Consider the following 22,850-nt stretch of genomic DNA (forward strand, 5'->3'; position numbering starts at 1 on the left):
TTTTCCTGAAAAAAAAACATTTGGTAAGGTTTGCAAAAACAAAAAGTAATGTTTTACTCAATTTGACAGTAATGTACTTAGAATCCTGAGATAATGCAAAAAAAAGCAATAAAAATGTATTCCAACATAATTCCTAATCCAAACGTGCAAAATGTCTAAAAATGCCTGTAGTATTGAATACATGTGAGTTTTCCTAGAGACAGTTGTTTTTATATGGTTTGCAAATACAAAAATTAGGTTTTACTGAATATGACTGTATACTGTAACACACAATATGACAGTTATTTAAACATAACTCCTACACCACACATGAAAAATGGCTAATAATGCCTGAAATAATGCATCTTTTGGAGTTTTATTCGAAACATATGCTTTTTTAAATCTTGCAATGCAAAAAGGAGTTTTTTACTCAATATGACTATAAAAGTCTTACAGTCCTGAGATAAGGCGAAAAAAGCAATAAAAATGTATTCCAACATGATTCCTAATCCAAACGTACAAATTGTCTAAAAATGCCTGTAATATTGAATACATGTGAGTTTTACTAGGTACAGTTGTTTTTCTATGGTTTGCAAATACAAAAATTAGGTTTTACTCAATATGACTGTATATTGTAACACTCAATATGACAGTTATTTAAACATAACTCCTACACCACACATGAAAAATGGCTAATAATGCCTGAAATAATGCATCTTTTGGAGTTTTATTCGAAACATATGCTTTTTTAAATCTTGCAAATGCAAAAAGTATTTTTTTACTCAATATGACTATAATAGTCTTACAATCCTGAGATAATGCGAAAAAAGCAATACAAATGTATTCAAACATAACTTCCAAACAACACATGCAAAATGGCTAATAATGCCTAGAGATATGTATTTTTGTTAGTTGTACTACAAAAATGATCTTTTGTGAGGTTCACAAAGACACAAGTTAGTTTTTTATTCAATATAACAGTATAACTGTCATACTAAATATGAAAGATTTATAATCATAACTCCAAAACCAAACATGAAATGTGTCTAAAAAAGCCTGTAATATTGAATTTATGTAAGTTTTACCGGAATCAGGTATTTTGGAAAGGTTCATTAATACAAAAATCAGGTTTTACTGGCCTCATATTGGTCAAACTCAAAATGTCAGTTTTTTAAACATAAATCCAAAAAAATACATGCAAAATGTATAATAATGCCTGAAAAATAGCATCTTAGAGAGTTTTCCTGAAAAAAAAACATTTGGTAGGGTTTGCAAAAACAAAAAGTAATGTTTTACTCAATTTGACAGTAATGTACTTAGAATCCTGAGATAATGCAAAAAAAGCAATAAAAATGTATTCCAACATAATTCCTAATCCAAACGTGCAAAATGTCTAAAAATGCCTGTAGTATTGAATACATGTGAGTTTTCCTAGAGACAGTTGTTTTTCTATGGTTTGCAAATACAAAAATTAGGTTTTACTGAATATGACTGTATACTGTAACACACAATATGACAGTTATTTAAACATAACTCCTACACCACACATGAAAAATGGCTAATAATGCCTGAAATAATGCATCTTTTGGAGTTTTATTCGAAACATATGCTTTTTTAAATCTTGCAAATGCAAAAAGGAGTTTTTTACTCAATATGACTATAAAAGTCTTACAGTCCTGAGATAATGCGAAAAAAGCAATAAAAATGTATTCCAACATGATTCCTAATCCAAACGTACAAATTGTCTAAAAATGCCTGTAATATTGAATACATGTGAGTTTTACTAGGTACAGTTGTTTTTCTATGGTTTGCAAATACAAAAATTAGATTTTACTCAATATGACTGTATATTGTAACACTCAATATGACAGTTATTTAAACATAACTCCTACACCACACATGAAAAATGGCTAATAATGCCTGAAATAATGCATCTTTTGGAGTTTTATTCGAAACATATGCTTTTTTAAATCTTGCAAATGCAAAAAGTATTTTTTTACTCAATATGACTATAATAGTCTTACAATCCTGAGATAATTCGAAAAAAGCAATACAAATGTATTCAAACATAACTTCTAAACAACACATGCAAAATGGCTAATAATGCCTAGAGATATGTATTTTTGTTAGTTGTACTACAAAAATGATCTTTTGTGAGGTTCACAAAGACACAAGTAAGTTTTTTATTCAATATAACAGTATAACTGTCATACTAAATATGAAAGATTTATAATCATAACTCCAAAACCAAACATGAAATGTGTCTAAAAAAGCCTGTAATATTGAATTTATGTAAGTTTTACCGGAATCAGGTATTTTGGAAAGGTTCATTAATACAAAAATCAGGTTTTACTGGCCTCATATTGGTCAAACTCAAAATGTCAGTTTTTTAAACATAACTCCAAAAATATACATGCAAAATGTCTAATAATGCCTGAAAAATAGCATCTTAGAGAGTTTTCCTGAAAAAAAAACATTTGGTAGGGTTTGCAAAAACAAAAAGCAATGTTTTACTCAATTTGACAGTAATGTACTTAGAATCCTGAGATAATGCGAAAAAAGCAATAAAAATGTATTCCAACATAATTCCTAATCCAAATGTGCAAAATGTCTAAAAATGCCTGTAGTATTGAATACATGTGAGTTTTCCTAGAGACAGTTGTTTTTCTATGGTTTGCAAATACAAAAATTAGGTTTTACTGAATATGACTGTATACTGTAACACACAATATGACAGTTATTTAAACATAACTCCTACACCACACATGAAAAATGGCTAATAATGCCTGAAATAATGCATCTTTTGGAGTTTTATTCGAAACATATGCTTTTTTAAATCTTGCAATGCAAAAAGGAGTTTTTTACTCAATATGACTATAAAAGTCTTACAGTCCTGAGATAAGGCGAAAAAAGCAATAAAAATGTATTCCAACATGATTCCTAATCCAAACGTACAAATTGTCTAAAAATGCCTGTAATATTGAATACATGTGAGTTTTACTAGGTACAGTTGTTTTTCTATGGTTTGCAAATACAAAAATTAGGTTTTACTCAATATGACTGTATATTGTAACACTCAATATGACAGTTATTTAAACATAACTCCTACACCACACATGAAAAATGGCTAATAATGCCTGAAATAATGCATCTTTTGGAGTTTTATTCGAAACATATGCTTTTTTAAATCTTGCAAATGCAAAAAGTATTTTTTTACTCAATATGACTATAATAGTCTTACAATCCTGAGATAATTCGAAAAAAGCAATACAAATGTATTCAAACATAACTTCTAAACAACACATGCAAAATGGCTAATAATGCCTAGAGATATGTATTTTTGTTAGTTGTACTACAAAAATGATCTTTTGTGAGGTTCACAAAGACACAAGTAAGTTTTTTATTCAATATAACAGTATAACTGTCATACTAAATATGAAAGATTTATAATCATAACTCCAAAACCAAACATGAAATGTGTCTAAAAAAGCCTGTAATATTGAATTCATGTAAGTTTTACCGGAATCAGGTATTTTGGAAAGGTTCATTAATACAAAAATCAGGTTTTACTGGCCTCATATTGGTCAAACTCAAAATGTCAGTTTTTTAAACATAACTCCAAAAATATACATGCAAAATGTCTAATAATGCCTGAAAAATAGCATCTTAGAGAGTTTTCCTGAAAAAAAAAACATTTGGTAGGGTTTGCAAAAACAAAAAGCAATGTTTTACTCAATTTGACAGTAATGTACTTAGAATCCTGAGATAATGCGAAAAAAGCAATAAAAATGTATTCCAACATAATTCCTAATCCAAATGTGCAAAATGTCTAAAAATGCCTGTGATATTGAATACATGTGAGTTTTCCAAGATACAGTTGTTTTTCTATGGTTTGCAAATACAAAAATTAGGTTTTACTGAATATGACTGTATACTGTAACACACAATATGACAGTTATTTAAACATAACTCCTACACCACACATGAAAAATGGCTAATAATGCCTGAAATAATGCATCTTTTGGAGTTTTATTTGAAACATATGCTTTTTTAAATCTTGCAAATGCAAAAAGTATTTTTTTACTCAATATGACTATAATAGTCTTACAATCCTGAGATAATGCGAAAAAAGCAATACAAATGTATTCAAACATAACTTCTAAACAACACATGCAAAATGGCTAATAATGCCTAGAGATATGTATTTTTGTTAGTTGTACTAAAAAAATGATCTTTTGTGAGGTTCACAAAGACACAAGTTAGTTTTTTATTCAATATAACAGTATAACTGTCATACTAAATATGAAAGATTTATAATCATAACTCCAAAACCAAACATGAAATGTGTCTAAAAAAGCCTGTAATATTAAATTTATGTAAGTTTTACCGGAATCAGGTATTTTGGAAAGGTTCATTAATACAAAAATCAGGTTTTACTGGCCTCATATTGGTCAAACTCAAAATGTCAGTTTTTTAAACATAACTCCAAAAATATACATGTAAAATGTCTACTAATGCCTGAAAAATAGCATCTTAGAGAGTTTTCCTGAAAAAAAAAACATTTGGTAGGGTTTGCAAAAACAAAAAGTAATGTTTTACTCAATTTGACAGTAATGTACTTTGAATCCTGAGATAATGCGAAAAAAGCAATAAAAATGTATTCCAACATAATTCCTAATCCAAATGTGCAAAATGTCTAAAAATGCCTGTAATATTGAATACATGTAAGTTTTACTAGGTACAGTTGTTTTTCTATGGTTTGCAAATACAAAAATTTGGTTTTACTGAATATGACTGTATACTGTAACACACAATATGACAGTTATTTAAACATAACTCCTACACCACACATGAAAAATGGCTAATAATGCCTGAAATAATGCATCTTTTGGAGTTTTATTCGAAACATATGCTTTTTTAAATCTTGCAAATGCAAAAAGGAGTTTTTTACTCAATATGACTATAAAAGTCTTACAGTCCTGAGATAATGCGAAAAAAGCAATACAAATGTATTCCAACATGATTCCTAATCCAAACGTACAAATTGTCTAAAAATGCCTGTAATATTGAATACATGTGAGTTTTACTAGGTACAGTTGTTATTCTATGGTTTGCAAATACAAAAATTAGGTTTTACTCAATATGACTGTATATTGTAACACTCAATATGACAGTTATTTAAACATAACTCCTACACCACACATGAAAAATGGCTAATAATGCCTGAAATAATGCATCTTTTGGAGTTTTATTCGAAACATATGCTTTTTTAAATCTTGCAAATGCAAAAAGTATTTTTTTACTCAATATGACTATAATAGTCTACAATCCTGAGATAATGCGAAAAAAGCAATACAAATGTATTCAAACATAACTTCTAAACAACACATGCAAAATGGCTAATAATGCCTAGAGATATGTATTTTTGTTAGTTGTACTAAAAAAATGATCTTTTGTGAGGTTCACAAAGACACAAGTTAGTTTTTTATTCAATATAACAGTATAACTGTCATACTAAATATGAAAGATTTATAATCATAACTCCAAAACCAAACATGAAATGTGTCTAAAAAAGCCTGTAATATTGAATGTATGTAAGTTTTACCGGAATCAGGTATTTTGGAAAGGTTCATTAATACAAAAATCAGGTTTTACTGGCCTCATATTGGTCAAACTCAAAATGTCAGTTTTTTAAACATAACTCCAAAAATATACATGTAAAATGTCTAATAATGCCTGAAAAATAGCATCTTAGAGAGTTTTCCTGAAAAAAAAAACATTTGGTAGGGTTTGCAAAAACAAAAAGTAATGTTTTACTCAATTTGACAGTAATGTACTTTGAATCCTGAGATAATGCGAAAAAAGCAATAAAAATGTATTCCAACATAATTCCTAATCCAAATGTGCAAAATGTCTAAAAATGCCTGTAATATTAAACACATGTGAGTTTTACTAGGTACAGTTGTTTTTCCATGGTTTGCAAATACAAAAATTAGGTTTTACTGAATATGACTGTATACTGTAACACACAATATGACAGTTATTTAAACATAACTCCTACACCACACATGAAAAATGGCTAATAATGCCTGAAATAATGCATCTTTTGGAGTTTTATTCGAAACATATGCTTTTTTAAATCTTGCAAATGCAAAAAGGAGTTTTTTACTCAATATGACTATAAAAGTCTTACAGTCCTGAGATAATGCGAAAAAAGCAATAAAAATGTATTCCAACATGATTCCTAATCCAAACGTACAAATTGTCTAAAAATGCCAGTAAAATATTGAATACATGTGAGTTTTACTAGGTACAGTTGTTTTTCTATGGTTTGCAAATACAAAAATTAGGTTTTACTCAATATGACTGTATATTGTAACACTCAATATGACAGATATTTAAACATAACTCCTACACCACACATGAAAAATGGCTAATAATGCCTGAAACAATGCATCTTTTGGAGTTTTATTCGAAACATATGCTTTTTTAAATCTTGCAAATGCAAAAAGTATTTTTTTACTCAATATGACTATAATAGTCTTACAATCCTGGGATAATGCGAAAAAGCAATACAAATGTATTCAAACATAACTTCTAAACAACACATGCAAAATGGCTAATAATGCCTAGAGATATGTATTTTTGTTAGTTGTACTACAAAAATGATCTTTTGTGAGGTTCACAAAGACACAAGTTAGTTTTTTATTCAATATAACAGTATAACTGTCATACTAAATATGAAAGATTTATAATCATAACTCCAAAACCAAACATGAAATGTGTCTAAAAAAGCCTGTAATATTGAATTTATGTAAGTTTTACCGGAATCAGGTATTTTGGAAAGGTTCATTAATACAAAAATCAGGTTTTACTGGCCTCATATTGGTCAAACTCAAAATGTCAGTTTTTTAAACATAACTCCAAAAATATACATGCAAAATGTATAATAATGCCTGAAAAATAGCATCTTAGAGAGTTTTCCTGAAAAAAAAACATTTGGTAAGGTTTGCAAAAACAAAAAGTAATGTTTTACTCAATTTGACAGTAATGTACTTAGAATCCTGAGATAATGCAAAAAAAAGCAATAAAAATGTATTCCAACATAATTCCTAATCCAAACGTGCAAAATGTCTAAAAATGCCTGTAGTATTGAATACATGTGAGTTTTCCTAGAGACAGTTGTTTTTATATGGTTTGCAAATACAAAAATTAGGTTTTACTGAATATGACTGTATACTGTAACACACAATATGACAGTTATTTAAACATAACTCCTACACCACACATGAAAAATGGCTAATAATGCCTGAAATAATGCATCTTTTGGAGTTTTATTCGAAACATATGCTTTTTTAAATCTTGCAATGCAAAAAGGAGTTTTTTACTCAATATGACTATAAAAGTCTTACAGTCCTGAGATAAGGCGAAAAAAGCAATAAAAATGTATTCCAACATGATTCCTAATCCAAACGTACAAATTGTCTAAAAATGCCTGTAATATTGAATACATGTGAGTTTTACTAGGTACAGTTGTTTTTCTATGGTTTGCAAATACAAAAATTAGGTTTTACTCAATATGACTGTATATTGTAACACTCAATATGACAGTTATTTAAACATAACTCCTACACCACACATGAAAAATGGCTAATAATGCCTGAAATAATGCATCTTTTGGAGTTTTATTCGAAACATATGCTTTTTTAAATCTTGCAAATGCAAAAAGTATTTTTTTACTCAATATGACTATAATAGTCTTACAATCCTGAGATAATGCGAAAAAAGCAATACAAATGTATTCAAACATAACTTCCAAACAACACATGCAAAATGGCTAATAATGCCTAGAGATATGTATTTTTGTTAGTTGTACTACAAAAATGATCTTTTGTGAGGTTCACAAAGACACAAGTTAGTTTTTTATTCAATATAACAGTATAACTGTCATACTAAATATGAAAGATTTATAATCATAACTCCAAAACCAAACATGAAATGTGTCTAAAAAAGCCTGTAATATTGAATTTATGTAAGTTTTACCGGAATCAGGTATTTTGGAAAGGTTCATTAATACAAAAATCAGGTTTTACTGGCCTCATATTGGTCAAACTCAAAATGTCAGTTTTTTAAACATAAATCCAAAAAAATACATGCAAAATGTATAATAATGCCTGAAAAATAGCATCTTAGAGAGTTTTCCTGAAAAAAAAACATTTGGTAGGGTTTGCAAAAACAAAAAGTAATGTTTTACTCAATTTGACAGTAATGTACTTAGAATCCTGAGATAATGCAAAAAAAGCAATAAAAATGTATTCCAACATAATTCCTAATCCAAACGTGCAAAATGTCTAAAAATGCCTGTAGTATTGAATACATGTGAGTTTTCCTAGAGACAGTTGTTTTTCTATGGTTTGCAAATACAAAAATTAGGTTTTACTGAATATGACTGTATACTGTAACACACAATATGACAGTTATTTAAACATAACTCCTACACCACACATGAAAAATGGCTAATAATGCCTGAAATAATGCATCTTTTGGAGTTTTATTCGAAACATATGCTTTTTTAAATCTTGCAAATGCAAAAAGGAGTTTTTTACTCAATATGACTATAAAAGTCTTACAGTCCTGAGATAATGCGAAAAAAGCAATAAAAATGTATTCCAACATGATTCCTAATCCAAACGTACAAATTGTCTAAAAATGCCTGTAATATTGAATACATGTGAGTTTTACTAGGTACAGTTGTTTTTCTATGGTTTGCAAATACAAAAATTAGATTTTACTCAATATGACTGTATATTGTAACACTCAATATGACAGTTATTTAAACATAACTCCTACACCACACATGAAAAATGGCTAATAATGCCTGAAATAATGCATCTTTTGGAGTTTTATTCGAAACATATGCTTTTTTAAATCTTGCAAATGCAAAAAGTATTTTTTTACTCAATATGACTATAATAGTCTTACAATCCTGAGATAATTCGAAAAAAGCAATAAAAATGTATTCAAACATAACTTCTAAACAACACATGCAAAATGGCTAATAATGCCTACAGATATGTATTTTTGTTAGTTGTACTACAAAAATGATCTTTTGTGAGGTTCACAAAGACACAAGTAAGTTTTTTATTCAATATAACAGTATAACTGTCATACTAAATATGAAAGATTTATAATCATAACTCCAAAACCAAACATGAAATGTGTCTAAAAAAGCCTGTAATATTGAATTTATGTAAGTTTTACCGGAATCAGGTATTTTGGAAAGGTTCATTAATACAAAAATCAGGTTTTACTGGCCTCATATTGGTCAAACTCAAAATGTCAGTTTTTTAAACATAACTCCAAAAATATACATGCAAAATGTCTAATAATGCCTGAAAAATAGCATCTTAGAGAGTTTTCCTGAAAAAAAAACATTTGGTAGGGTTTGCAAAAACAAAAAGCAATGTTTTACTCAATTTGACAGTAATGTACTTAGAATCCTGAGATAATGCGAAAAAAGCAATAAAAATGTATTCCAACATAATTCCTAATCCAAATGTGCAAAATGTCTAAAAATGCCTGTGATATTGAATACATGTGAGTTTTCCAAGATACAGTAGTTTTTCTATGGTTTGCAAATACAAAAATTAGGTTTTACTGAATATGACTGTATACTGTAACACACAATATGACAGTTATTTAAACATAACTCCTACACCACACATGAAAAATGGCTAATAATGCCTGAAATAATGCATCTTTTGGAGTTTTATTCGAAACATATGCTTTTTTAAATCTTGCAAATGCAAAAAGAAGTTTTTTACTCAATATGACTATAAAAGTCTTACAGTCCTGAGATAATGCGAAAAAAGCAATAACAATGTATTCCAACATGATTCCTAATCCAAACGTACAAATTGTCTAAAAATGCCTGTAATATTGAATACATGTGAGTTTTACTAGGTACAGTTGTTTTTCTATGGTTTGCAAATATAAAAATTAGGTTTTACTCAATATGACTGTATATTGTAACACTCAATATGACAGTTATTTAAACATAACTCCTACACCACACATGAAAAATGGCTAATAATGCCTGAAATAATGCATCTTTTGGAGTTTTATTCGAAACATATGCTTTTTTAAATCTTGCAAATGCAAAAAGTATTTTTTTACTCAATATGACTATAATAGTCTTACAATCCTGAGATAATGCGAAAAAAGCAATACAAATGTATTCAAACATAACTTCTAAACAACACATGCAAAATGGCTAATAATGCCTAGAGATATGTATTTTTGTTAGTTGTACTACAAAAATGATCTTTTGTGAGGTTCACAAAGACACAAGTTAGTTTTTTATTCAATATAACAGTATAACTGTCATACTAAATATGAAAGATTTATAATCATAACTCCAAAACCAAACATGAAATGTGTCTAAAAAAGCCTGTAATATTGAATTTATGTAAGTTTTACCGGAATCGGGTATTTTGGAAAGGTTCATTAATACAAAAATCAGGTTTTACTGGCCTCATATTGGTCAAACTCAAAATGTCAGTTTTTTAAACATAACTCCAAAAATATACATGTAAAATGTCTAATAATGCCTGAAAAATAGCATCTTAGAGAGTTTTCCTGAAAAAAAAAAACATTTGGTAGGGTTTGCAAAAACAAAAAGTAATGTTTTACTCAATTTGACAGTAATGTACTTTGAATCCTGAGATAATGCGAAAAAAGCAATAAAAATGTATTCCAACATAATTCCTAATCCAAATGTGCAAAATGTCTAAAAATGCCTGTAATATTGAATACATGTGAGTTTTACTAGGTACAGTTGTTTTTCCATGGTTTGCAAATACAAAAATTAGGTTTTACTGAATATGACTGTATACTGTAACACACAATATGACAGTTATTTAAACATAACTCCTACACCACACATGAAAAATGGCTAATAATGCCTGAAATAATGCATCTTTTGGAGTTTTATTCGAAACATATGCTTTTTTAAATCTTGCAAATGCAAAAAGGAGTTTTTTACTCAATATGACTATAAAAGTCTTACAGTCCTGAGATAATGCGAAAAAAGCAAAAAAAATGTATTCCAACATGATTCCTAATCCAAACGTACAAATTGTCTAAAAATGCCTGTAATATTGAATACATGTGAGTTTTACTAGGTACAGTTGTTTTTCTATGGTTTGCAAATACAAAAATTAGGTTTTACTCAATATGACTGTATATTGTAACTCTCAATATGACAGTTATTTAAACATAACTCCTACACCACACATGAAAAATGGCTAATAATGCCTGAAACAATGCATCTTTTGGAGTTTTATTCGAAACATATGCTTTTTTAAATCTTGCAAATGCAAAACGTATTTTTTTACTCAATATGACTATAATAGTCTTACAATCCTGAGATAATGCGAAAAAAGCAATACAAATGTATTCAAACATAACTTCTAAACAACACATGCAAAATGGCTAATAATGCCTAGAGATATGCATTTTTGTTAGTTGTACTACAAAAATGATCTTTTGTGAGGTTCACAAAGACACAAGTTAGTTTTTTATTCAATATAACAGTATAACTGTCATACTAAATATGAAAGATTTATAATCATAACTCCAAAACCAAACATGAAATGTCTCTAAAAAAGCCTGTAATATTGAATTTATTTAAGTTTTACCGGAATCAGGTATTTTGGAAAGGTTCATTAATACAAAAATCAGGTTTTACTGGCCTCATATTGGTCAAACTCAAAATGTCAGTTTTTTAAACATAACTCCAAAAATATACATGCAAAATGTCTAATAATGCCTGAAAAATAGCATCTTAGAGAGTTTTCCTGAAAAAAAAACATTTGTTAGGGTTTGCAAAAACAAAAAGTAATGTTTTACTCAATTTGACAGTAATGTACTTAGAATCCTGAGATAATGCGAAAAAAGCAATAAAAATGTATTCCAACATAATTCCTAATCCAAATGTGCAAAATGTCTAAAAATGCCTGTGATATTGAATACATGTGAGTTTTCCAAGATACAGTTGTTTTTCTATGGTTTGCAAATACAAAAATTAGGTTTTACTGAATATGACTGTATACTGTAACACACAATATGACAGTTATTTAAACATAACTCCTACACCACACATGAAAAATGGCTAATAATGTCTGAAATAATGCATCTTTTGGAGTTTTATTCGAAACATATGCTTTTTTAAATCTTGCAAATGCAAAAAGGAGTTTTTTACTCAATATGACTATAAAAGTCTTACAGTCCTGAGATAATGCGAAAAAAGCAATAAAAATGTATTCCAACATGATTCCTAATCCAAACGTACAAATTGTCTAAAAATGCCTGTAATATTGAATACATGTGAGTTTTACTAGGTACAGTTGTTTTTCTATGGTTTGCAAATACAAAAATTAGGTTTTACTCAATATGACTGTATATTGTAACACTCAATATGACAGTTATTTAAACATAACTCCTACACCACACATGAAAAATGGCTAATAATGCCTGAAATAATGCATCTTTTGGAGTTTTATTCGAAACATATGCTTTTTTAAATCTTGCAAATGCAAAAAGTATTTTTTTACTCAATATGACTATAATAGTCTTACAATCCTGAGATAATTCGAAAAAAGCAATACAAATGTATTCAAACATAACTTCTAAACAACACATGCAAAATGGCTAATAATGCCTAGAGATATGTATTTTTGTTAGTTGTACTACAAAAAGGATCTTTTGTGAGGTTCACAAAGACACAAGTAAGTTTTTTATTCAATATAACAGTATAACTGTCATACTAAATATGAAAGATTTATAATCATAACTCCAAAACCAAACATGAAATGTGTCTAAAAAAGCCTGTAATATTGAATTTATGTAAGTTTTACCGGAATCAGGTATTTTGGAAAGGTTCATTAATACAAAAATCAGGTTTTACTGGCCTCATATTGGTCAAACTCAAAATGTCAGTTTTTTAAACATAACTCCAAAAATATACATGCAAAATGTCTAATAATGCCTGAAAAATAGCATCTTAGAGAGTTTTCCTGAAAAAAAAAACATTTGGTAGGGTTTGCAAAAACAAAAAGCAATGTTTTACTCAATTTGACAGTAATGTACTTAGAATCCTGAGATAATGCGAAAAAAGCAATAAAAATGTATTCCAACATAATTCCTAATCCAAATGTGCAAAACGTCTAAAAATGCCTGTGATATTGAATACATGTGAGTTTTCCAAGATACAGTTGTTTTTCTATGGTTTGCAAATACAAAAATTAGGTTTTACTGAATATGACTGTATACTGTAACACACAATATGACAGTTATTTAAACATAACTCCTACACCACACATGAAAAATGGCTAATAATGCCTGAAATAATGCATCTTTTGGAGTTTTATTTGAAACATATGCTTTTTTAAATCTTGCAAATGCAAAAAGAAGTTTTTTACTCAATATGACTATAAAAGTCTTACAGTCCTGAGATAATGCGAAAAAAGCAATAACAATGTATTCCAACATGATTCCTAATCCAAACGTACAAATTGTCTAAAAATGCCTGTAATATTGAATACATGTGAGTTTTACTAGGTACAGTTGTTTTTCTATGGTTTGCAAATATAAAAATTAGGTTTTACTCAATATGACTGTATATTGTAACACTCAATATGACAGTTATTTAAACATAACTCCTACACCACACATGAAAAATGGCTAATAATGCCTGAAATAATGCATCTTTTGGAGTTTTATTCGAAACATATGCTTTTTTAAATCTTGCAAATGCAAAAAGTATTTTTTTACTCAATATGACTATAATAGTCTTACAATCCTGAGATAATGCGAAAAAAGCAATACAAATGTATTCAAACATAACTTCTAAACAACACATGCAAAATGGCTAATAATGCCTAGAGATATGTATTTTTGTTAGTTGTACTAAAAAAATGATCTTTTGTGAGGTTCACAAAGACACAAGTTAGTTTTTTATTCAATATAACAGTATAACTGTCATACTAAATATGAAAGATTTATAATCATAACTCCAAAACCAAACATGAAATGTGTCTAAAAAAGCCTGTAATATTAAATTTATGTAAGTTTTACCGGAATCAGGTATTTTGGAAAGGTTCATTAATACAAAAATCAGGTTTTACTGGCCTCATATTGGTCAAACTCAAAATGTCAGTTTTTTAAACATAACTCCAAAAATATACATGTAAAATGTCTAATAATGCCTGAAAAATAGCATCTTAGAGAGTTTTCCTGAAAAAAAAAACATTTGGTAGGGTTTGCAAAAACAAAAAGTAATGTTTTACTCAATTTGACAGTAATGTACTTTGAATCCTGAGATAATGCGAAAAAAGCAATAAAAATGTATTCCAACATAATTCCTAATCCAAATGTGCAAAATGTCTAAAAATGCCTGTAATATTGAATACATGTAAGTTTTACTAGGTACAGTTGTTTTTCTATGGTTTGCAAATACAAAAATTAGGTTTTACTGAATATGACTGTATACTGTAACACACAATATGACAGTTATTTAAACATAACTCCTACACCACACATGAAAAATGGCTAATAATGCCTGAAATAATGCATCTTTTGGAGTTTTATTCGAAACATATGCTTTTTTAAATCTTGCAAATGCAAAAAGGAGTTTTTTACTCAATATGACTATAAAAGTCTTACAGTCCTGAGATAATGCGAAAAAAGCAATAAAAATGTATTCCAACATGATTCCTAATCCAAACGTACAAATTGTCTAAAAATGCCTGTAATATTGAATACATGTGAGTTTTACTAGGTACAGTTGTTTTTCTATGGTTTGCAAATACAAAAATTAGGTTTTACTCAATATGACTGTATATTGTAACACTCAATATGACAGTTATTTAAACATAACTCCTACACCACACATGAAAAATGGCTAATAATGCCTGAAATAATGCATCTTTTGGAGTTTTATTCGAAACATATGCTTTTTTAAATCTTGCAAATGCAAAAAGTATTTTTTTACTCAATATGACTATAATAGTCTTACAATCCTGAGATAATGCGAAAAAAGCAATACAAATGTATTCAAACATAACTTCTAAACAACACATGCAAAATGGCTAATAATGCCTAGAGATATGTATTTTTGTTAGTTGTACTAAAAAAACGATCTTTTGTGAGGTTCACAAAGACACAAGTTAGTTTTTTATTCAATATAACAGTATAACTGTCATACTAAATATGAAAGATTTATAATCATAACTCCAAAACCAAACATGAAATGTGTCTAAAAAAGCCTGTAATATTGAATTTATGTAAGTTTTACCGGAATCAGGTATTTTGGAAAGGTTCATTAATACAAAAATCAGGTTTTACTGGCCTCATATTGGTCAAACTCAAAATGTCAGTTTTTTAAACATAACTCCAAAAATATACATGTAAAATGTCTAATAATGCCTGAAAAATAGCATCTTAGAGAGTTTTCCTGAAAAAAAAAAACATTTGGTAGGGTTTGCAAAAACAAAAAGTAATGTTTTACTCAATTTGACAGTAATGTACTTTGAATCCTGAGATAATGCGAAAAAAGCAATAAAAATGTATTCCAACATAATTCCTAATCCAAATGTGCAAAATGTCTAAAAATGCCTGTAATATTGAATACATGTGAGTTTTACTAGGTACAGTTGTTTTTCCATGGTTTGCAAATACAAAAATTAGGTTTTACTGAATATGACTGTATACTGTAACACACAATATGACAGTTATTTAAACATAACTCCTACACCACACATGAAAAATGGCTAATAATGCCTGAAATAATGCATCTTTTGGAGTTTTATTCGAAACATATGCTTTTTTAAATCTTGCAAATGCAAAAAGGAGTTTTTTAGTCAATATGACTATAAAAGTCTTACAGTCCTGAGATAATGCGAAAAAAGCAATAAAAATGTATTCCAACATGATTCCTAATCCAAACGTACAAATTGTCTAAAAATGCCTGTAACATTGAATACATGTGAGTTTTACTAGGTACAGTTGTTTTTCTATGGTTTGCAAATAAAAAATTAGGTTTTACTCAATATGACTGTATATTGTAACACTCAATATGACAGTTATTTAAACATAACTCCTACACCACACATGAAAAATGGCTAATAATGCCTGAAATAATGCATCTTTTGGAGTTTAATTCGAAACATATGCTTTTTTAAATCTTGCAAATGCAAAAAGTATTTTTTTACTCAATATGACTATAATAGTCTTACAATCCTGAGATAATGCGAAAAAAGCAATACAAATGTATTCAAACATAACTTCTAAACAACACATGCAAAATGGCTAATAATGCCTAGAGATATGTATTTTTGTTAGTTGTACTACAAAAATGATCTTTTGTGAGGTTCACAAAGACACAAGTTAGTTTTTTATTCAATATAACAGTATAACTGTCATACTAAATATGAAAGATTTATAATCATAACTCCAAAACCAAACATGAAATGTGTCTAAAAAAAGCCTGTAATATTGAATTTATGTAAGTTTTACCGGAATCAGGTATTTTGGAAAGGTTCATTAATACAAAAATCAGGTTTTACTGGCCTCATATTGGTCAAACTCAAAATGTCAGTTTTTTAAACATAACTCCAAAAATATACATGTAAAATGTCTAATAATGCCTGAAAAATAGCATCTTAGAGAGTTTTCCTGAAAAAAAAAAACATTTGGTAGGGTTTGCAAAAACAAAAAGTAATGTTTTACTCAATTTGACAGTAATGTACTTTGAATCCTGAGATAATGCGAAAAAAGCAATAAAAATGTATTCCAACATAATTCCTAATCCAAATGTGCAAAATGTCTAAAAATGCCTGTAGTATTGAATACATGTGAGTTTTCCTAGAGACAGTTGTTTTTCTATGGTTTGCAAATACAAAAATTAGGTTTTACTGAATATGACTGTATACTGTAACACACAATATGACAGTTATTTAAACATAACTCCTACACCACACATGAAAAATGGCTAATAATGCCTGAAATAATGCATCTTTTGGAGTTTGATTCGAAACATATGCTTAAAGGAGTTTTTTACTCAATATGACTATAAAAGTCTTACAGTCCTAAAATAAGGCGAAAAAAGCAATAAAAATGTATTCCAACATGATTCCTAATCCAAACGTACAAATTGTCTAAAAATGCCTGTAATATTGAATACATGTGAGTTTTACTAGGTACAGTTGTTTTTCTATGGTTTGCAAATACAAAAATTAGGTTTTACTCAATATGACTGTATATTGTAACACTCAATATGACAGTTATTTAAACATAACTCCTACACCACACATGAAAAATGGCTAATAATGCCTGAAATAATGCATCTTTTGGAGTTTTATTCGAAACATATGCTTTTTTAAATCTTGCAAATGCAAAAAGTATTTTTTTACTCAATATGACTATAATAGTCTTACAATCCTGAGATAATTCGAAAAAAGCAATACAAATGTATTCAAACATAACTTCTAAACAACACATGCAAAATGGCTAATAATGCCTAGAGATATGTATTTTTGTTAGTTGTACTACAAAAATGATCTTTTGTGAGGTTCACAAAGACACAAGTAAGTTTTTTATTCAATATAACAGCATAACTGTCATACTAAATATGAAAGATTTATAATCATAACTCCAAAACCAAACATGAAATGTGTCTAAAAAAGCCTGTAATATTGAATTTATGTAAGTTTTACCGGAATCAGGTATTTTGGAAAGGTTCATTAATACAAAAATCAGGTTTTACTGGCCTCATATTGGTCAAACTCAAAATGTCAGTTTTTTAAACATAACTCCAAAAATATACATGCAAAATGTCTAATAATGCCTGAAAAATAGCATCTTAGAGAGTTTTCCTGAAAAAAAAAACATTTGGTAGGGTTTGCAAAAACAAAAAGTAATGTTTTACTCAATTTGACAGTAATGTACTTAGAATCCTGAGATAATGCGAAAAAAGCAATAAAAATGTATTCCAACATAATTCCTAATCCAAATGTGCAAAATGTCTAAAAATGCCTGTGATATTGAATAGATGTGAGTTTTCCAAGATACAGTTGTTTTTCTATGGTTTGCAAATACAAAAATTAGGTTTTACTGAATATGACTGTATACTGTAACACACAATATGACAGTTATTTAAACATAACTCCTACACCACACATGAAAAATGGCTAATAATGCCTGAAATAATGCATCTTTTGGAGTTTTATTTGAAACATATGCTTTTTTAAATCTTGCAAATGCAAAAAGAAGTTTTTTACTCAATATGACTATAAAAGTCTTACAGTCCTGAGATAATGCGAAAAAAGCAATAACAATGTATTCCAACATGATTCCTAATCCAAACGTACAAATTGTCTAAAAATGCCTGTAATATTGAATACATGTGAGTTTTACTAGGTACAGTTGTTTTTCTATGGTTTGCAAATACAAAAATTAGGTTTTACTCAATATGACTGTATATTGTAACACTCAATATGACAGTTATTTAAACATAACTCCTACACCACACATGAAAAATGGCTAATAATGCCTGAAATAATGCATCTTTTGGAGTTTTATTCGAAACATATGCTTTTTTAAATCTTGCAAATGCAAAAAGTATTTTTTTACTCAATATGACTATAATAGTCTTACAATCCTGAGATAATTCGAAAAAAGCAATACAAATGTATTCAAACATAACTTCTAAACAACACATGCAAAATGGCTAATAATGCCTAGAGATATGTATTTTTGTTAGTTGTACTACAAAAATGATCTTTTGTGAGGTTCACAAAGACACAAGTAAGTTTTTTATTCAATATAACAGCATAACTGTCATACTAAATATGAAAGATTTATAATCATAACTCCAAAACCAAACATGAAATGTGTCTAAAAAAGCCTGTAATATTGAATTTATGTAAGTTTTACCGGAATCAGGTATTTTGGAAAGGTTCATTAATACAAAAATCAGGTTTTACTGGCCTCATATTGGTCAAACTCAAAATGTCAGTTTTTTAAACATAACTCCAAAAATATACATGCAAAATGTCTAATAATGCCTGAAAAATAGCATCTTAGAGAGTTTTCCTGAAAAAAAAAACATTTGGTAGGGTTTGCAAAAACAAAAAGTAATGTTTTACTCAATTTGACAGTAATGTACTTAGAATCCTGAGATAATGCGAAAAAAGCAATAAAAATGTATTCCAACATAATTCCTAATCCAAATGTGCAAAATGTCTAAAAATGCCTGTGATATTGAATACATGTGAGTTTTCCAAGATACAGTTGTTTTTCTATGGTTTGCAAATACAAAAATTAGGTTTTACTGAATATGACTGTATACTGTAACACACAATATGACAGTTATTTAAACATAACTCCTACACCACACATGAAAAATGGCTAATAATGCCTGAAATAATGCATCTTTTGGAGTTTTATTTGAAACATATGCTTTTTTAAATCTTGCAAATGCAAAAAGAAGTTTTTTACTCAATATGACTATAAAAGTCTTACAGTCCTGAGATAATGCGAAAAAAGCAATAACAATGTATTCCAACATGATTCCTAATCCAAACGTACAAATTGTCTAAAAATGCCTGTAATATTGAATACATGTGAGTTTTACTAGGTACAGTTGTTTTTCTATGGTTTGCAAATATAAAAATTAGGTTTTACTCAATATGACTGTATATTGTAACACTCAATATGACAGTTATTTAAACATAACTCCTACACCACACATGAAAAATGGCTAATAATGCCTGAAATAATGCATCTTTTGGAGTTTTATTCGAAACATATGCTTTTTTAAATCTTGCAAATGCAAAAAGTATTTTTTTACTGAATATGACTATAATAGTCTTACAATCCTGAGATAATGCGAAAAAAGCAATACAAATGTATTCAAACATAACTTCTAAACAACACATGCAAAATGGCTAATAATGCCTAGAGATATGTATTTTTGTTAGTTGTACTAAAAAAATGATCTTTTGTGAGGTTCACAAAGACACAAGTTAGTTTTTTATTCAATATAACAGTATAACTGTCATACTAAATATGAAAGATTTATAATCATAACTCCAAAACCAAACATGAAATGTGTCTAAAAAAGCCTGTAATATTAAATTTATGTAAGTTTTACCGGAATCAGGTATTTTGGAAAGGTTCATTAATACAAAAATCAGGTTTTACTGGCCTCATATTGGTCAAACTCAAAATGTCAGTTTTTTAAACATAACTCCAAAAATATACATGTAAAATGTCTAATAATGCCTGAAAAATAGCATCTTAGAGAGTTTTCCTGAAAAAAAAAACATTTGGTAGGGTTTGCAAAAACAAAAAGTAATGTTTTACTCAATTTGACAGTAATGTACTTTGAATCCTGAGATAATGCGAAAAAAGCAATAAAAATGTATTCCAACATAATTCCTAATCCAAATGTGCAAAATGTCTAAAAATGCCTGTAATATTGAATACATGTAAGTTTTACTAGGTACAGTTGTTTTTCTATGGTTTGCAAATACAAAAATTAGGTTTTACTGAATATGACTGTATACTGTAACACACAATATGACAGTTATTTAAACATAACTCCTACACCACACATGAAAAATGGCTAATAATGCCTGAAATAATGCATCTTTTGGAGTTTTATTCGAAACATATGCTTTTTTAAATCTTGCAAATGCAAAAAGGAGTTTTTTACTCAATATGACTATAAAAGTCTTACAGTCCTGAGATAATGCGAAAAAAGCAATAAAAATGTATTCCAACATGATTCCTAATCCCAACGTACAAATTGTCTAAAAATGCCTGTAATATTGAATACATGTGAGTTTTACTAGGTACAGTTGTTTTTCTATGGTTTGCAAATACAAAAATTAGGTTTTACTCAATATGACTGTATATTGTAACACTCAATATGACAGTTATTTAAACATAACTCCTACACCACACATGAAAAATGGCTAATAATGCCTGAAATAATGCATCTTTTGGAGTTTTATTCGAAACATATGCTTTTTTAAATCTTGCAAATGCAAAAAGTATTTTTTTACTCAATATGACTATAATAGTCTTACAATCCTGAGATAATGCGAAAAAAGCAATACAAATGTATTCAAACATAACTTCTAAACAACACATGCAAAATGGCTAATAATGCCTAGAGATATGTATTTTTGTTAGTTGTACTACAAAAATGATCTTTTGTGAGGTTCACAAAGACACAAGTTAGTTTTTTATTCAATATAACAGTATAACTGTCATACTAAATATGAAAGATTTATAATCATAACTCCAAAACCAAACATGAAATGTGTCTAAAAAAGCCTGTAATATTGAATTTATGTAAGTTTTACCGGAATCAGGTATTTTGGAAAGGTTCATTAATACAAAAATCAGGTTTTACTGGCCTCATATTGGTCAAACTCAAAATGTCAGTTTTTTAAACATAACTCCAAAAATATACATGTAAAATGTCTAATAATGCCTGAAAAATAGCATCTTAGAGAGTTTTCCTGAAAAAAAAAAACATTTGGTAGGGTTTGCAAAAACAAAAAGTAATGTTTTACTCAATTTGACAGTAATGTACTTTGAATCCTGAGATAATGCGAAAAAAGCAATAAAAATGTATTCCAACATAATTCCTAATCCAAATGTGCAAAATGTCTAAAAATGCCTGTAATATTGAATACATGTGAGTTTTACTAGGTACAGTTGTTTTTCCATGGTTTGCAAATACAAAAATTAGGTTTTACTGAATATGACTGTATACTGTAACACACAATATGACAGTTATTTAAACATAACTCCTACACCACACATGAAAAATGGCTAATAATGCCTGAAATAATGCATCTTTTGGAGTTTTATTCGAAACATATGCTTTTTTAAATCTTGCAAATGCAAAAAGGAGTTTTCACTCAATATGACTATAAAAGTCTTACAGTCCTGAGATAATGCGAAAAAAGCAATAAAAATGTATTCCAACATGATTCCTAATCCAAACATACAAATTGTCTAAAAATACCTGTAATATTGAATACATGTGAGTTTTACTAGGTACAGTTGTTTTTCTATGGTTTGCAAATACAAAAATTAGGTTTTACTCAATATGACTGTATATTGTAACACTCAATATGACAGTTATTTAAACATAACTCCTACACCACACATGAAAAATGGCTAATAATGCCTGAAACAATGCATCTTTTGGAGTTTTATTCGAAACATATGCTTTTTTAAATCTTGCAAATGCAAAAAGTATTTTTTTACTCAATATGACTATAATAGTCTTACAATCCTGGGATAATGCGAAAAAGCAATACAAATGTATTCAAACATAACTTCTAAACAACACATGCAAAATGGCTAATAATGCCTAGAGATATGTATTTTTGTTAGTTGTACTACAAAAATGATCTTTTGTGAGGTTCACAAAGACACAAGTTAGTTTTTTATTCAATATAACAGTATAACTGTCATACTAAATATGAAAGATTTATAATCATAACTCCAAAACCAAACATGAAATGTGTCTAAAAAAGCCTGTAATATTGAATTTATGTAAGTTTTACCGGAATCAGGTATTTTGGAAAGGTTCATTAATACAAAAATCAGGTTTTACTGGCCTCATATTGGTCAAACTCAAAATGTCAGTTTTTTAAACATAACTCCAAAAATATACATGCAAAATGTATAATAATGCCTGAAAAATAGCATCTTAGAGAGTTTTCCTGAAAAAAAAACATTTGGTAAGGTTTGCAAAAACAAAAAGTAATGTTTTACTCAATTTGACA

This window comes from Nerophis ophidion, linkage group LG01, assembly GCF_033978795.1.
Source record: "Nerophis ophidion isolate RoL-2023_Sa linkage group LG01, RoL_Noph_v1.0, whole genome shotgun sequence".
Lineage (NCBI taxonomy): Eukaryota > Metazoa > Chordata > Actinopteri > Syngnathiformes > Syngnathidae > Nerophis > Nerophis ophidion.